The sequence below is a fragment of the Ornithorhynchus anatinus genome, chromosome 11 (assembly GCF_004115215.2).
Source record: "Ornithorhynchus anatinus isolate Pmale09 chromosome 11, mOrnAna1.pri.v4, whole genome shotgun sequence".
In the NCBI taxonomy this organism is placed as follows: domain Eukaryota; kingdom Metazoa; phylum Chordata; class Mammalia; order Monotremata; family Ornithorhynchidae; genus Ornithorhynchus; species Ornithorhynchus anatinus.
In genome coordinates, this window is record NC_041738.1 from 16,732,450 (window position 1) to 16,747,445 (window position 14,996).

The 14,996-nt window shown below is 45.5% G+C and overlaps 1 long non-coding RNA gene and 1 other non-coding gene across 2 annotated transcripts in view; one reads left to right on the top strand and one right to left on the bottom strand.

The window, feature by feature from the left end:
• Positions 1–1,607: 1,607 nt before the first annotated feature.
• LOC114815333 lies at positions 1,608–1,750 on the top strand. Its single transcript, XR_003763096.1, has one exon. It is a non-coding gene; the product is annotated as a small nucleolar RNA SNORA7 (small nucleolar RNA).
• Positions 1,751–3,598: 1,848 nt separating this feature from the next.
• Positions 3,599–14,996, bottom strand: part of LOC114814965 — a 51,036-nt gene continuing 39,638 nt past the window's right edge. Inside the window, exon 2 of the long non-coding RNA XR_003762754.2 lies at positions 3,599–4,518. This is a non-coding gene — a long non-coding RNA (uncharacterized LOC114814965). The remainder of the gene's footprint in view (positions 4,519–14,996) is intronic.

Here is a 14,996-nt window from a genome sequence, read left to right on the forward strand (position 1 = left end):
GCTCAGTGGTATCGGCTAGTGCTTGCTGTGGGTAGAGCGAGGAGCCTCTCAGTCCAGGCTGCCTCTTCTTCCCATCATGGATGATGTCTTAGACAACACTTTGTGACTCTCCATCCAAAGAGCTTCCTCTGTTTCTGTGTTCTCCCCTCCCCTCTGAGTAATAATGATGATAATAATAACAATGATAACAGTTATTTTGTGGTAATTCATTAAGTGCTTACTGTGTGCCAGACTCTATACTAAGCACACAAGCCCCTGTCCCACATGGGGCCCTCCGTCTAAGATGGAGAGAGAACAGAGAAGTTAAGTGGCTTACCCAGGTTCACAGAGCAGGCATGTGGAGGAGCAGGGATTAAACCCATATCTTCTGAATCCAACACCTGTGCTTTTTCCACTAAGCCACCCTGCTTTTCATGACACAGGATGGCTGTGAGTTCCAGCAGCTTGGCTTTGAGCCTGTGACTTCTGCCCCACCACACATCGCTCATGTCCCACACTTTCCTAGAGAGAGAGAGTGATGCAAGCCACGCCTCAGCCACCTTTGAAAGGTGAAGTTCCTGGTCGCGTCCCCTTCCCCCAGAATTACCACTATGGCCACAGTCACTGGGGCCCCCGGAGCAGGGCTTCCTGAGGCGGCTGCCTTGTTCACATGCCATCTAAGTCAGCCCTGCGCTCAACCTTCTCTTCTCCATTTTAAACAGCCCTAGTTCTTTAGCCTTTCTCCAAGGTCTCATTTCCTTCATCTCTGTCTTACTTTACCCCCATCACCTCTCCCACCACTTTGCCATTCCCCTGAAGATGGCTCTTTCAATTCTCCCCGCTTTGTTTCTCTCTTCAGCCAGCCCTAGACTGTGAGCTTCTTGTGGGCAAGAGAATGTGTCTATCAACTTCGTTGTACTCTCCCAAGCACTTAGTACAGTGCTCTCCACACAATAAACACTCAATTAATACAATTGAGTGGTTAATTGATTGCTTTCCTCCCCCATGTTTTCTGGCTTTCTCTTCTACTCCCCAACCCTCCGCAGACCGGAGGAGCTTCAGGCAGAAAGCTCAGTGCACTCTCTCAACGAGGTCCTTGCTCACTATAAATATTTGATTAGTTTTAAATGAATTGTCACAAAATGTTACAGTGAGAGTTACAAGAATCTCCATAAGTAGATTGTAACATGATCAGCACCAGAGCAGCACTGAAGCACTGTTACTCTGACAACAGCCGATCAGCAAGGGCTTTAATTATCCTTCCAAACTGACACTGGGGAATGCAAACTCCAGAGAAGACTGAGTAGCTGAAAAGATGTGCAAGGGGCCGTTTCCAGGGGCCTGTGAGATTCCTCCTAACTGTAGTATTTGTTAAGCACTCTCTGTGTGCCAAGGGAAACAGTGTGGCCTAACGGAAAGAGCAGAGGCCTAGGAGGCAGAGGACCTGGTTTCTGATCCCAGCTCTGCCACTTGTCTGCTGTGTGATCTTGGGCAAGTCACTTAACTTCTCTTGGCCTCATTTTTTCATCTGTCAAATGGGAATTAAATCCTACTCCCTCCTACTTAGGCCGTGAACCTCATGTGGGAATGGGACGGATTCGGACCTGATTATCTTGTAGCTCAGCACTCTCCTCTCAGGGTCGCACCTGGGGGGATTCCAGTACTCTACCAGTCTTGACTATGGGAGGGAGAGTCAAGCAGAGGCCTGTCTATTCCATTCCATTCCTAGCTTGGGCAGTGGCTAGGGAGTGGAAGACAATCTGCTACAAATCAAAACTCAACTGTGCTGGGCAGCAGCAACATGGGAGAGAGTTGAGGGTGGAGACTGAAGTTTACTGAGCAGAAGGAGGCAACGGTAAACCACTTCTGTATTTTTACCAAGAAAACTATGGATACACTAATAATAATTACAGTATTTGTTAAGCGCCTACTATGTGCCAAGCACTGCACTACCAGAGCGATTGCTGATGGAAGTGGGGTGCTCTGGGAGAGATGTGTCCATGGCGTCGCTATGGGTTGGAGATGTCTTGACGGCATAAGACAATAATAATAATAATAATAATGGTATTTGTTAAGCGCTTACTATGTGTCAAGCACTGTTCTAAGCGCTGGGGTAGATACAAGACCCCCAGCACTGAGTACAGAGCATGGCACTAAAGTAAACACATATCAAGCACCATACATTTAAACAAAAGCACAAGATAATCAGATCAGATATAGCTCTTGTCCCTTGTGGGGCTCACAGCCTAAAGGGGAGGCAGAACAGACATTTAGTCCCCATTTTCCAGATGAGGAAACGGAGGCCCAGAGAAGGTAAATGACTTGCCCAAGGCCTCATAGCTGGCAAGAGGAAGAGCCAGGATTAGAACCCAGGAGTTCTGACTCAAAGTCTTGTGCTCTTTCCACTAGGCCAAGCTGCCCCTTCTAGTCAAATTGTTCAAAATCTCACCATTTCCCCAATCGAAACCTCCTGGGAGGGAAACAGAATCTGTGTCATTAGCCAGACACCACTTGTGGCCCTGTTCCCCGCTTGAGAAAGTAGATCCCCAGTTGAGTTCTGACAGATCTCTGAGCCCAGTCGATCAAGCAATCAGTCAATGGCATTTTTTGAGTGCTTACCGTATGCAGAGAGCTCTGCAGTAAGTGCTGTACCATACTGGACGAGTACAAGGCAATAGAGCTGGTAGAAATGTTCTCTGTCCACAAGGAGCTTACAAGTAGGTGCAAGAAGAGTCTGAAGAAGACTTGTGTTTCTGGACCAAGCCACTATAATCCAGTAGGCCAAAGCAACCAGGCTCAAACTAAATCCACCTTCAAGTTTTTCTAGGCAGCTGGGCCCAGAGCCTCCCAGTAATTAGGCAGGCCTGAAAAGATGTCCTGCAGTAAGCCTCTGAAATTGACTGAACTCCACCTCTCCTTTCTATTTCCTTGCAGTGGACTTGCAGGGGAATCTACCACAAGGCGATGGTTGCCTGCACCTGGATCTGTTCACAGCCTCTTGGCTTACTGAGAAAGAGAGAGAGAAAAGGGGTCCATGTGACGGGGGTGAAGGGCCCTGTGTTGGCATGAATTGGTGGGAAAAGACTGCATTTAGACACTTGTGAAAGTTTCTTTGGGTTTGAATATTTGAATCCCCTGCTTAAAAGACTGCCTTTAAGCTAGAATTTAACTACATGAGCTCTTGATAGGCAGTGATCGTGGATTTGGTTTATCCCTTTCTGGTGTTCTGAATTACTAGCTTTGGCTCAGGGCTGCTCAGGGAAGGCACTGAAGCTGGTGCTGACCTGCTCTCATATAGACTGTGCACTGTGGTGAGTTATTCAGAAAGGTGAAGCAGTGTGGCCCTAGTGCAAAGTGCACAGGACTGAGAGTTAGAAGAGCTGGGTTCTAATCCTGACCACCAGTTGCCTGCTGTGTGACCTTGAGCACATCTATAAAATGAGGATTCAATCCAGGAGGAACAGTGGAACAGGGACGATATCTAATCTGATTGTATTGCATCAACTCTAGTGCTTGGCACATAGCAAACACTTTGTAAACATTATTATTATTATTACTAGTATTATAATGGTAGGCCCTCTCCTTGTCTTCAAGAAGCTTGCATTCTCACACCAAAATGGACATGTAAAAACAAAGAACAGGTTTTATTGTTGAACCAAGCCTTGTATGTCCCAGGTTTTGAACCAAAACCAAATGTTTTGCAAGTGAGGTCTTTGCTTTTAACTTAACATGACCCTCCAAGGGAAAATTTAACAAATAAAAGGCTCAGAAGGCACCTGGATTATCTCCTCCAACAGCACTTCAGATTCAGATTTGTGAATGAATTAGACAAAAGCCTGCATCGTGCTCCTCCAAACAAATGTTTGAAATGAACCAGAAAGCATATTTAAATCCCCAATATTTGGAGATGCTCACCAGTTCTCCCAAGACAGCTGCGTTTCTGTTACAAACACTTCTTCACATAGGGTGTGATAAGAATATGATATCTGTAATCACAGGATGGTATATGGTCAGAAAATATCAGGAGCTATAGGAGGAGTTTGGGATAGCTGATGCATGAATGGTCCATAATGAGTTACGGAGGAAAGTTGAAAATATAGAAGGGAAAGTTGGAGGTGTTGGATGGTTCATCTCCTAATCATGAGGATGGAGGTGCAGGATGGGACCCAGCATATAGTCCCTGCAAGCTTCCTCCTGCCACTGCTGGAATTCTGGATTGGGTGGACCACTGATGCCTGATCCAGGAATGTTGTTTCGTGGGGTCATATGGTGAGGCCTGAGAGAACAGAAACATCTGCAGATGGCTTTTAACAGTAACTGTGGTACTAATGAAGTGCTCTGAGGTGGCAAGTCTACAAATTCTTGCGGGAGGAAGACGGCTGTGTGTGGGGAATTATGAGAGGTGCTTGTTGAAGGAGGTGAAGGAGGAGCCTCTTCTTTTTTTTGCTGAAGCCGCTTGATTCCATGTGGGTATCAAAGTATACTCTGAGATGCTTCCAGTTAATTTCATCTCCAGTCTGCTTCATCTCCTTCGGCTGCCTAAAATAAGGAAGCAAATATTGTGATCTTCATTCATTTATTCATTCATTCATTCAATCGTATTTTTTGAGCACTTACAGTGTGCAGAGCACTGTACTAAGCACTTGGGACAGTACAATATAACAATAAACAGGCACATTCCCTGCCCTCAGTGAGCTTACAGTCTAGAGGGGAAGAGAGACATGAATATAAAAAAATAAATTACAGTTATCTCCACATATTCATTTTTCAGAATGGGAAATGGATTCACAGAGAGGGTATATTGATCCCCATATCGAGTCTGGAAGTAGAATTTAAACCTTCTGAGTTCTGTCCCCACTGAGTTCTGCTTCACGGTCTCTTAGAGGAAGAGCTGCAAAATCAAAAATCAAAAATCAAAACGACAGTTTGTGCACATTCAGTCTTCCAATGGCCTCTGGTACTGATGCAGGAAATATTTTTAAGTTCTAAATTGAAGTCTTCTACAAAGCAGGGGCTGGGTCTGTTTATTTCAATCAACTGTATTTACTGAGTGCTAACTGTGTGCAGAGCTCTGTACTAAGCTCTTGAGAGAATACAATATAAAAGAGTTGGTAGAACCTAAGACCATGACAGCAAGACTGAAATCATTTCTTTTTGAAGTGGTTAAAGCCCATGTCCTCACTATATCAAATCTGTGCAGGAAGCAGCTCCGCCCCATCTTTCCCAGCTGACTTCCCCATTCCTGTGGGTTTCTTGGCCCTTTTCTAACTCCCATGGTTTGGCCCACCACCCTATCTCCCTGGTTCCCAGTCAATCAGTTTTAAGTGCTTACTCTGTGTAAACCACTGTACTAAAGGTCTTGGGAGAGTACAATAGAATAAGTAGATACAATCTCTGCTCTGGAAGAGTTTATGGTTTAGAGGGGAGACAGACTTTAAAGTCAATCCGTTGCATGCACACACCAGGCTGAGCTCCAGAAATGTTTCCTGAATTAACCTCTCATCCACCCCCCACAATTTTCTCTCCCTACTGCCTCTCCCATGCACTTAGTCCCTAAACATTTAGGTACTCACCCCTATCCCCTGTCCTCTTCCTGACTTCCCTATCACTGTGGATGGTATGACCATCCTTCCCGTTTCTCAGGCCTGCAACCTCCGTGTCATCTTTGACTCGGCTCTCTCGTTCACTCCACACATCCAATCCGTCACCAAAACCTGCCGGTCTCACCTTTATAATATAGCCAAGATCCGCCCTTTCCTCTCCACCCAAACTGCTATCTTACTGTTACAGGTTCTCATAATATTCCGGCGGGATTATTGTATCAGCCTTCTCTCTGATCTCCCTTCCTCTTCTCTCTCCCCGATCCAGTCTATTCTTCACTCCGCGGTCCGGTTCATCTTCCTGCAGAAACCCTCTGGGCATATCACTCGCCTTCTTGAAATAATAATAATAATAATTTTGATATTTGTTAAGCGCTTACTATGTGCAGAGCACTGTTCTAAGCGCTGGGGTAGATATAGGGTAATCAGGCTGTCCCACATTAGGCTCACAGTTAATCCCCATTTGACAGATGAGGTAACTGAGAGAAGCAGCGTGGCACAGTGGAAAGAGCATGGGCTTTGGAGTCAGGGCTCATGAGTTCGAACCCCAGCTCTGCCACTTGTCAGCTGTGTGACTGTGGGCAAGTCACTTAACTTCTCTGTGCCTCAGTTCCCTCATCTGTAAAATGGGGATTAAGACTGTGAGCCCCACGTGGGACAACCTGATTCCCCTGTGTTTACCCCAGCGCTTAGAACAGTGTTCTGCACATAGTAAGCGCTTAACAAATACCAACATTATTATTATTAAGTGACTTGCCCACAGTCACACAGCTGACAAGTGGCAGTGCTGGGATTTGAACTCATGACCTCTGACTCCACAGCCCGTGCTCTTTCCACTGAGCCACGCTGCTTCTCTGCAGCATAGTAAGTGCTCAATAAATACTATTGAATGAATGAATGAATCCACACTCTCATAGTCCTTATGTCCATATCCTTAATCTCGTTTGGTTCCCCTACCTGTGATTTATTTTAGAATCAGTCTCCCTCACTAGATCATAAATTCCTTGGGGGTAGGGATCATGTCTACCAACTCTATTGTTCTGTAGTCTCCCAAATGCCTAGCACAGTGGTCTGCATGCAGCAGAGAAGCATGCACCTCCAGTGGCTGCCTATCTACCTCCGCACAAAACAAAAACTTCTCACTCTAGGCTTCAAGGCTCTCCATCACCTTGCCCCCTCCTACCTCTCCTTCCTTCTCTCTTTCTACTGCCCACCCCACACGCTCCGCTCCTCTGCCGCCCACCTCCTCACCGTCCCCCGTTCTTGCCTATCCTGCCATCGACCCCTGGGCCACGTCCTCCTACCGTCCTGGAATGCCCTCCCTCCTCACCTCCGCCAAACTAATTCTCTTCCCCTCTTCAAAACCCTACTTAAAGCTCACCTCCTCCAAGAGGCCTTCCCAGACTGAGCTCCACTTTTCCCTCTGCTCCCTATGCTCCCCCTCTACCCCCCCCTTCACCTCTCCTCAGCTAAACCCTCTCTTCCCCCCTTTCCCTCTGTTCCTCCCCCTCTCCCTTCCCCTCCTCTCAGCACTGTACTCGTCCGCTCAACTGTATATATTTTCATTACCCTATTTATTTTGCTAATGAGATGTACATCACCTTGATTCTATTTATTTGCTATTGTTTTAATGAGATGTTCATCCCCTTGATTCTTTTTATTGCTATTGTTTTTTGTCTGTCTGTCTCCCCCGATTAGACTGTAAGCCCGTCAAAGGGCAGGGACTGTCTCTATCTGTTACCGATTTGTACATTCCAAGCGCTTAGTACAGTGCTCTGCACATAGTAAGTGCTCAATAAATACTATTGAATGAATGAATGAATGAATCCACATTCTCATAGTCCTTATGTCCATATCCTTAACCTCGTTTGGTTCCCTTACCTGTGATTTATTTTAGAATCAGTTCCCCTCACTAGCTCATAAATTCCTTGGGGGTAGGGATCATGTCTACCAACTCTATTGTTCTGTAGTCTCCCAAACGCCTAGCACAGTGGTCTGCATGCAGCAACTGTTCAGTAAATACCATTGATTGATCGACTGATGGCTTAGTGGATAGAACCAGGGCCTGGGAGTCACAAGATCATGAGTTCTAACACCAGCTCCACCACTTATACTTTGTGTGGCCTGGGGCAAGTTGCTTAAATTCTCTGTGCCTCAGTTACCTCATCTGTACTCCTGTGTCCAACCTGATTTGCTTGTTCCCACCCCAGTGCTTAGTACAGTGCTCGGCAAATAGTAAATGCTTAACAAATACCACAATTATTAATTATTATTATTAATTGATCTCTGCGTAGATATTCCAGCCAACATCCCCTATCCCTCACATCATGTTTTCAACTATGGCTATTTTTTTCTGGAGGCTTGGGGGTGATAGTTGTGGGGTGGACTTTTCATTCAAGTTTTCAGAGAAAAACTCTCCATGCTCCAGCCCATCTGAGAGGGCAGATGGAATGTCAATCAATAAATCAGTGGTATTTATTGAGCATTTATCTGTGTAGACCATTGTACTAAGCATTTGGGAGAGTACAATAGAGTAAGTAGACAAGATCCCTGTTCTCAAGGAGATTATGTAGAGAGAGGCAATAGAGTTTAATATCTATCTTCCCAACTGGACTGTAAGCTCCTTGTGGGTTGGGATCATGCCTACCAACTTTTTTGTAATCTTCCAATCCCTTATACATAATAAGAGCTCAATAAATATTAATGATTGATATGCACTTTAGAGCTATGGAACAGGGTTCGAGTGAAGACAAGAGGGGAGTACCTATGTGATTATGGGGTGAGGACTCAAGTGCATAGGTGACAGTGAAGTATTGCAGTGGGAATTGGTAGGGAAAGAGGGTGGAGAGATGAGATTTTAGTCAAGGAAGAATCTAGGAGGAGATGTGATTCTAGACGGCCTTTGAAGATGGGAAGAATAGAGTTGTTTTTAGAACAGGAGGAAAGCCCAATATCATTGGGGCTGTTGCCCTCTGCCATGTGGAGTGTTGGTAACTTCCTCTCATTCCTCAAATCCACTGGCCTCCTGCTCCACCCCACCTGATCTACTCCCCAACCTGGATGCATGCTCCAAGTCATCATTTCTAGTCACTGTGCAATCTCTAACCTCTCCAGCTCTGAAATTCCACTTTCCAACCACAACTTTCTCACCCGCCTTCTCTCCTGCACACCCCACTCCCTGCAGAACTGCCCCGTTCAATCCAGATCTCAGATCTCCTGACCCATTCTAGACTGTAAGCTCTTTGTGGGCAGGAAACGAATCTACCAACTCTGTTATATTGTACTCTCCCAAGCTCTGCACATAGTAAGCATTCAATAAATGTGACTGATTGATTGATTGATTGAATACCAAGTCATTATGTCCCATTTGGACTCCATAACCAATCTACCTTCCTCATAATACACAAATCCACATTCTCAATTTCACGTTCTCCACGAAACTCAACATCCTCACTCCCCTATCCCTCTGTTGATCTTGTACCACCAAGTCACCAACCCTCCACCTTCAAACTGGCAAGTCAGCAATCTCCCCAAACTTAAAAGTACTACTAAAAATCACATCTTCTCCAAGAGGCCTTACTTTACTAAGCTGTCATTTTTCCTATTTGCTCTCCCTTCTTTCACCTATCCACTTGGATTTTTACTCTTTAAAAACTTAATAGTCATCCCCACAGCACTTACATAGATATCGTTATACTCTGCTGCTTCTCCTATGTTTATATTGCTATTGCCATTGTTCTTGTCTGTCCATCTCCCCCGATTAGACTGTAAGCCCGTCAAACGGCAGGGACTGTCTCTATCTGTTGCCACCTTGTTCATCCCAAGAGCTTAGTACAGTGCTCTGCACATAGTAAGTGCTCAATAAATACTATTGAATGAATATTCATTTATATTAATGTAGATGACCTTAGGCAGGTCAGTTCACTTCTCAGTGCCTTAACTTCCTCATCTGTAAAATGGGCCTCCATACCCGTTCTCTCTTCTACTTAGACTGTGAGTCCCCTATGGGTCAGGGTCCGTACCCAACCTGGTTGTCTTGTGTCTACCCCAGTGCTTAGCACTCAGTGAAAACCTAACAAATACTTCAATTATTATTGTGGTGACATGCCCCCTTGATTCTTCACCTATCCATTTTTCCTTATGTTTATTATTTACAGTTGCATCTAAATTTTTCTCCACTTTCCCACTAATTGTAAAGAATTTGTGCTTGTCTTTCTCCTGTAAACTTCTTGAGGGCAGAGGTTGTGTCTGTTACCTCCATTACAATGTCCCAAGAACTTAGTATTCATTTTAATGTCTCCTCCAATAAACTATAACCTCTTTCATGGTTGAGATCAACCAACTCTAGCATTTAGCACAGTGATCTGTATCCAGTGAGTGCTCAGTAAATGTCGTTGATTGTTCAAATGATTACTTCCCAATTCTTAATTACTGAACAGAGCTTAGTGATTGATGGGCCCAGGGAGGGTCCCTGTCTGCTAGCTTTTCTCTATTGCCTCCAGCTGACAGCACTTTGAGTTAAATGGTGCTGTGCTCCAGTGGTTGAGATGATGGACTGGGAGGTAGCGTGCCTGGAATGTGTTCCCAGCTCTGGCCTGGGTTCTGGGCAAACCCACATTGGGTACCTTAATCCCTCCCAGCCTCGGTCGCTGCTGATGAAACCAGTGAGATCTTGCCCACGACCATCTGCCCTGTTTGAGGTGGGTAGCTGACATGAAGTAGTCAGATCTTCTCCAAACACCAAGGTCCTTCTGTGTTGCAGATTCACAGCCCCAGAGCTCGACCATGATGGTGTGGTCATCTGAACAGAAACTCTGAGGCTGTACTCTCTGAGTCTAGAGACCAAGTCAAAGGGCCTTCCCTTCATCCTAAATCTCACCAACCTCTCAACCACTTTGACCTCAGGATCCTCTCTTCTCCTCTTCAAAATATTACCAGACCCCAGTTGTGCTGATGCAGTTCAAGCCTCCTACCTCTCGGACTGCTCCATTTCACTTTTGTTCCCTGGCTCTTCTTTTGCTTGTTCCCCAATTCTTCTGGTGGGTGTTCCTCAAGCCTCTGCTCCATGCTCCCATCTGTTCTCCCCATATGCTCACTCCCTTGGGGATTTCATCCTCTCACTTGGCTTTGGCTACTACTGCTAAGTGGATGACTACCAGATGCACCTCTGCAGCCCTGACCTCTCATCTAACCTGCAATCCTGGATCTTCTCTTGCCTCTGGGTTATCTCCACCTGGTTGTCCTGCCAGCATCTCAAACATCACATGTCTAAAACCAAACCATTCATCTTCCCCTCTTAACCCACCTATGTGGGTAGGGAATGTGTCTGTTTCTTGTTGTATTGTACTCTCCCCAGTGCTTGGTACAGTGCTCTGCACACAGTAAGCACTCAATAAATATGATTGATTGACCACCCCACCTTTCACATTTATGTGGATAATACCATACTCCTCCCTGTCACACTAGTCTGCAACGTAAGTATTTTTCAGGATTTCTCACTGCCTTCCAATTTCACCTTCTAGCCAATCTCTGCTAGTTTTATTATATATATCTCATATAATATGTATCAGATATTATACACATAATATCTTCGCATCAGTCCCTTCCTCTCCTCCCAAATGGATACCAGTCTGGGCAGAGCTCTAGTCAAAACATGGCTAACAACCTCCTTTCCTGTCTCCCTACTTCTAGTCTCTCCCCACTTCAAGTTACACTGCATGCTGCTGCCCAGATCATCTTCTTGAGACATTGCTTGATCCAAATTTCTCCACTCCTCAAAAACCTTCCACAGACTTCCTGTGTCCCTCCACATCAAACGAAACTCCTCATCAGCTTCAAAGCTCGGTGCCAATTTGCCCCCTTTGATATGCCATGTTCTCTTCACTGGTTTCTCCTAGACTGCTCTCTTCACTTTGCTCAGCTCACTTTCTAACAGGATCTTGCTCTTTGCTCTCCCACCTCCGTTCCCTCATCCTCAGTGCACCCTTCAGCCTGGAACTCTCTCCTGCTGGAAATCAAACAGACCCCAGTGCTCTCCACAGTCAATGCCTTTCTAAAATCCCACCTCCTTCCAAAAGCCTCCTTAAGTCAGGTCCCCGTGAAAAGCCACCATCAATGTCCAGTGCTGTGTCAGCATGAATATTAATAATGGTCATATTTGTTAAACACTGTATTAACTACTGGGGTTGGCAGAAGATAATCGGGTCATATAAGGTCCCTGATCGGGCTAACAGTCTAAGGAGGAGGCAGAATAGGTATTTGAATCCCCATTTTACAGATGAGGAAACTGAGGGCCAGAGTAGTTAAGTGACTTGCCCTGGATCACATAGGTAAGTGGCAGAGCCAGGATTAGAACTCAGGTCCTCTGACTCCCAGGCTGGTGCTCTTTCCATTAGGTCATGCTGCTTCCCTGGACCACTGAGTCATAGTATGAGAATACCAGAGGGATGAGGGAGTTGGTGTGTTTGCTGAAAAGTGAATCTCCTGCACTGTCTCTCCATCACCACTAAAGCTTGAAATTCACGGTGACCTGGTGCCATGAAACCAGCTCAGCCAGCTCATTCCAGAATCCTCAAGCTGGGAGGTCTCCTGGTCCATTCTCCAGCTTCCAGGCAGTTCCATGCCCAAATTCTCCCAGTAGATGATAGTCTATCAGGTTTTGAAAGACATCCAGAGAAAAGATTCTCTGATCTCTGTTGGACATGAATTTCTGCATCAATAGTCTGATGAGTCAGGGAAGCAGTGACTATGGAGACAGGGAGAGAAGGAGAAATTCCTTTGATCCAACAGCCTGAAGTCAGCCACTCTCCTTTGCTCCAGCTTTCAGTTTCTCTTCTGTAGCTAGGAAATCAGAAGCTCGCTGAGGCTGGTCATGGGACACGGAGAGTGCAGGCATACTGAGGTCAAGACTCTTGCCTGGTCTTACTGGTTGTGACTGTTTCCTCTTTGATCCCCTCCAGCGGAATTCACCAGAGGTTACTACAGTCACCCCAGGGCCCATGGGAACTGTGACCTCTCAACCACATGTGCCTCTGCACCCTGTTTCTGATCCCTCGGCACAGCTGAAGTACTGCCTGATCAGGATGCTTTGATTGGATTCTGGTGGGAGGCAGCAATTAGAAACACCAGGAGCCAAATTAAGGGTTTGAGCTCTTTGAGGGTCTTGAAAGAAGATCCACATACCTCCCCCTCCCCCTCAGTTTCAGAGAATCATTTGCAAATTACCATGTTTGGAACAGATTCTTTGGGCATATTGTGGGTTTGAGGCTCTCACTCAGAGAGAATGAAACAAAGCCGTGTGAATAGGTCACTAGCTAAGCTGTGTGACTAGGACACTGACTAAATTCTGTTAGAATTGACACCCTGTGGGGTGTGAAAACGTCTGGTGCTTCTAATTTCCTGTAAATTTCTGAGAGTCTCTCACTTAGAGGATTTCAGCAAAAATGATTCTCAAAAGAATAGAAAGTCACTAAACTAATCTCTCTTCAAGATATTCCCTAATTGGCTTTGAATTCTTCTTCTTCCTTCTCCTGTTCCCTCTCTTCTTTTTCTTTTTCTTCTTTTTCTTTCTTCTTCTGCTCCCCCTTCCCTTTCCCTCTCTTCTTTCTCATCTCTTCCTTTTCCTTCTCCTCCTCAATCAATCAATTGTATTTACTGATCACTTAGTGTGTGCAGAGGACTGTTCTACCCTCTTGGTAGACATAATTGGTAGATAGAGTCCCAGCCCACAAGGAGTTTATAGTCTAGAGGGTGGGACAGATATTAAAATAAATTATGGATATGTACATAAGTGCTGTGGGGCTGAGAATGGGTGAGTATCATTGCTCAAAGAATACAACTCCAAAGGCATAGGCAATGCAGAATGGGGAGGGAGTAGGGGGATTGAGGGTTTAGTCAGGGAAGGCTTCTTGGAGGTGATGTGATTTTAATAAGACATTGAAGTTGGGGAGAGTTGTGTTCTGTCATATATTAAGGGAGAGGAGAAGTCCAGGCCAGAGGAAGGATGTGGAGAAGGGGTTGGCAGCAAAGTAGATGAGATTGAGATAAGTGAGTTTTTCCTCTCTCTTCCTCCTACTTTTCCACCTCCTCTTTCTTCTTCTTTTCCTTCTTCTTTTATTCCTCTACCTCTTTGTCCTGGGAGCATGCAACCTCTTCCCGCACTTTACTCTGGATTCTTCTGTTTCTGACCCACTGCTCACATACTTCCCCCTGTCTGTAATTCAATCCTCCCTCAAATCTGCTAGATCATCACCTTTCCCATCTCCAAAGGACTCCTGAAAATCCATCTTCTTCAGGATATTTTTCCAAACTAAACCTATCACCTTAGATATGAGACTTCTGAAAGCGGCCAATTTTGTAAATCTGAAAATCGAAGCATAATCCCAGGGTTCTCATCCTGAGAGGAAGCTCAAAAAACTGGTCCCAGAAGACCACAAGGTGGAGAATAATTTCAGTCTCCAGCAGGTCTCAATCAATCAATCAATTGTATTTATTGAGTATTTTCTGGCTGCAGAACACTATACTAGGTGTTTGGGAGAGTACAATGCAATGGTAGATATGATCCCAGTCCTGTGGACTCACAGTCTTAATCCCCATTTTACAGACACAGAGAAGTTAAGTGACTTGCTCAAGGTCACACAGCAAACAAGTGGCCAAGCAGGATTAGAACCCGAATCCTTCTGAATCCCAGGCCCATGCTCTATCCACTAAACCTTTCTGGGAACATATCCAAATGTATGCAGAAGAAGGAAAGGAGATTAGGATGGAGAGGTGAGAAGTAAGTCACTGGAAGTTTCCTGGAGGAGCTGTCAGTTTAGGATGGCTTTGAAGATAGTGAGAGGAGAGAGTGGTGGTCTGTCAGATGTGAAGGGAGGAGTTGCAGGCAGGAGGGAGGATGCAAGCAAGGGGTCAGTGGTGAGATAGATGAGATTGAGGCACAGTGAGAAGATTGGCAACAGAGAAGTGAAGTATGTAGGCTGAGTTGTAGTGGGAGAGGAGTGGGGATAGGTAAGCAGGATGGCATAGTGGATACAGCACGGGCCTGGGAGTCAGAAGGTCATAAATTCTAATCCAAGCTCCGCCACTTGTCTACTGTGTGACCTTGGGTAAGTCACTTCCCTGTGTCCTCAGTTCCCTCATCTGCTAAATGGGGATTGAGATTGTGAGCCCCACATGGGGCAGAAAATGTGTCCAACCCAATTTGCTTGTATCCTCCCCATTGTTTAGTTCAGTGCTTGGCACACAGTAAGCACTTGAAAAAAAACAGTTATTATTATTAAGCAAGAGAGAGTTGATCAAGTGCCTTGACACTGACATCAGGGCTGCCAAGGAGGTAGGAGTGGCCCAACCTTATCTGATTTTCTTGGTTCAGCTGCTCCTCTGTCAAGAAAGTGATTCTGGACAGGGTAGGGAAGGCAG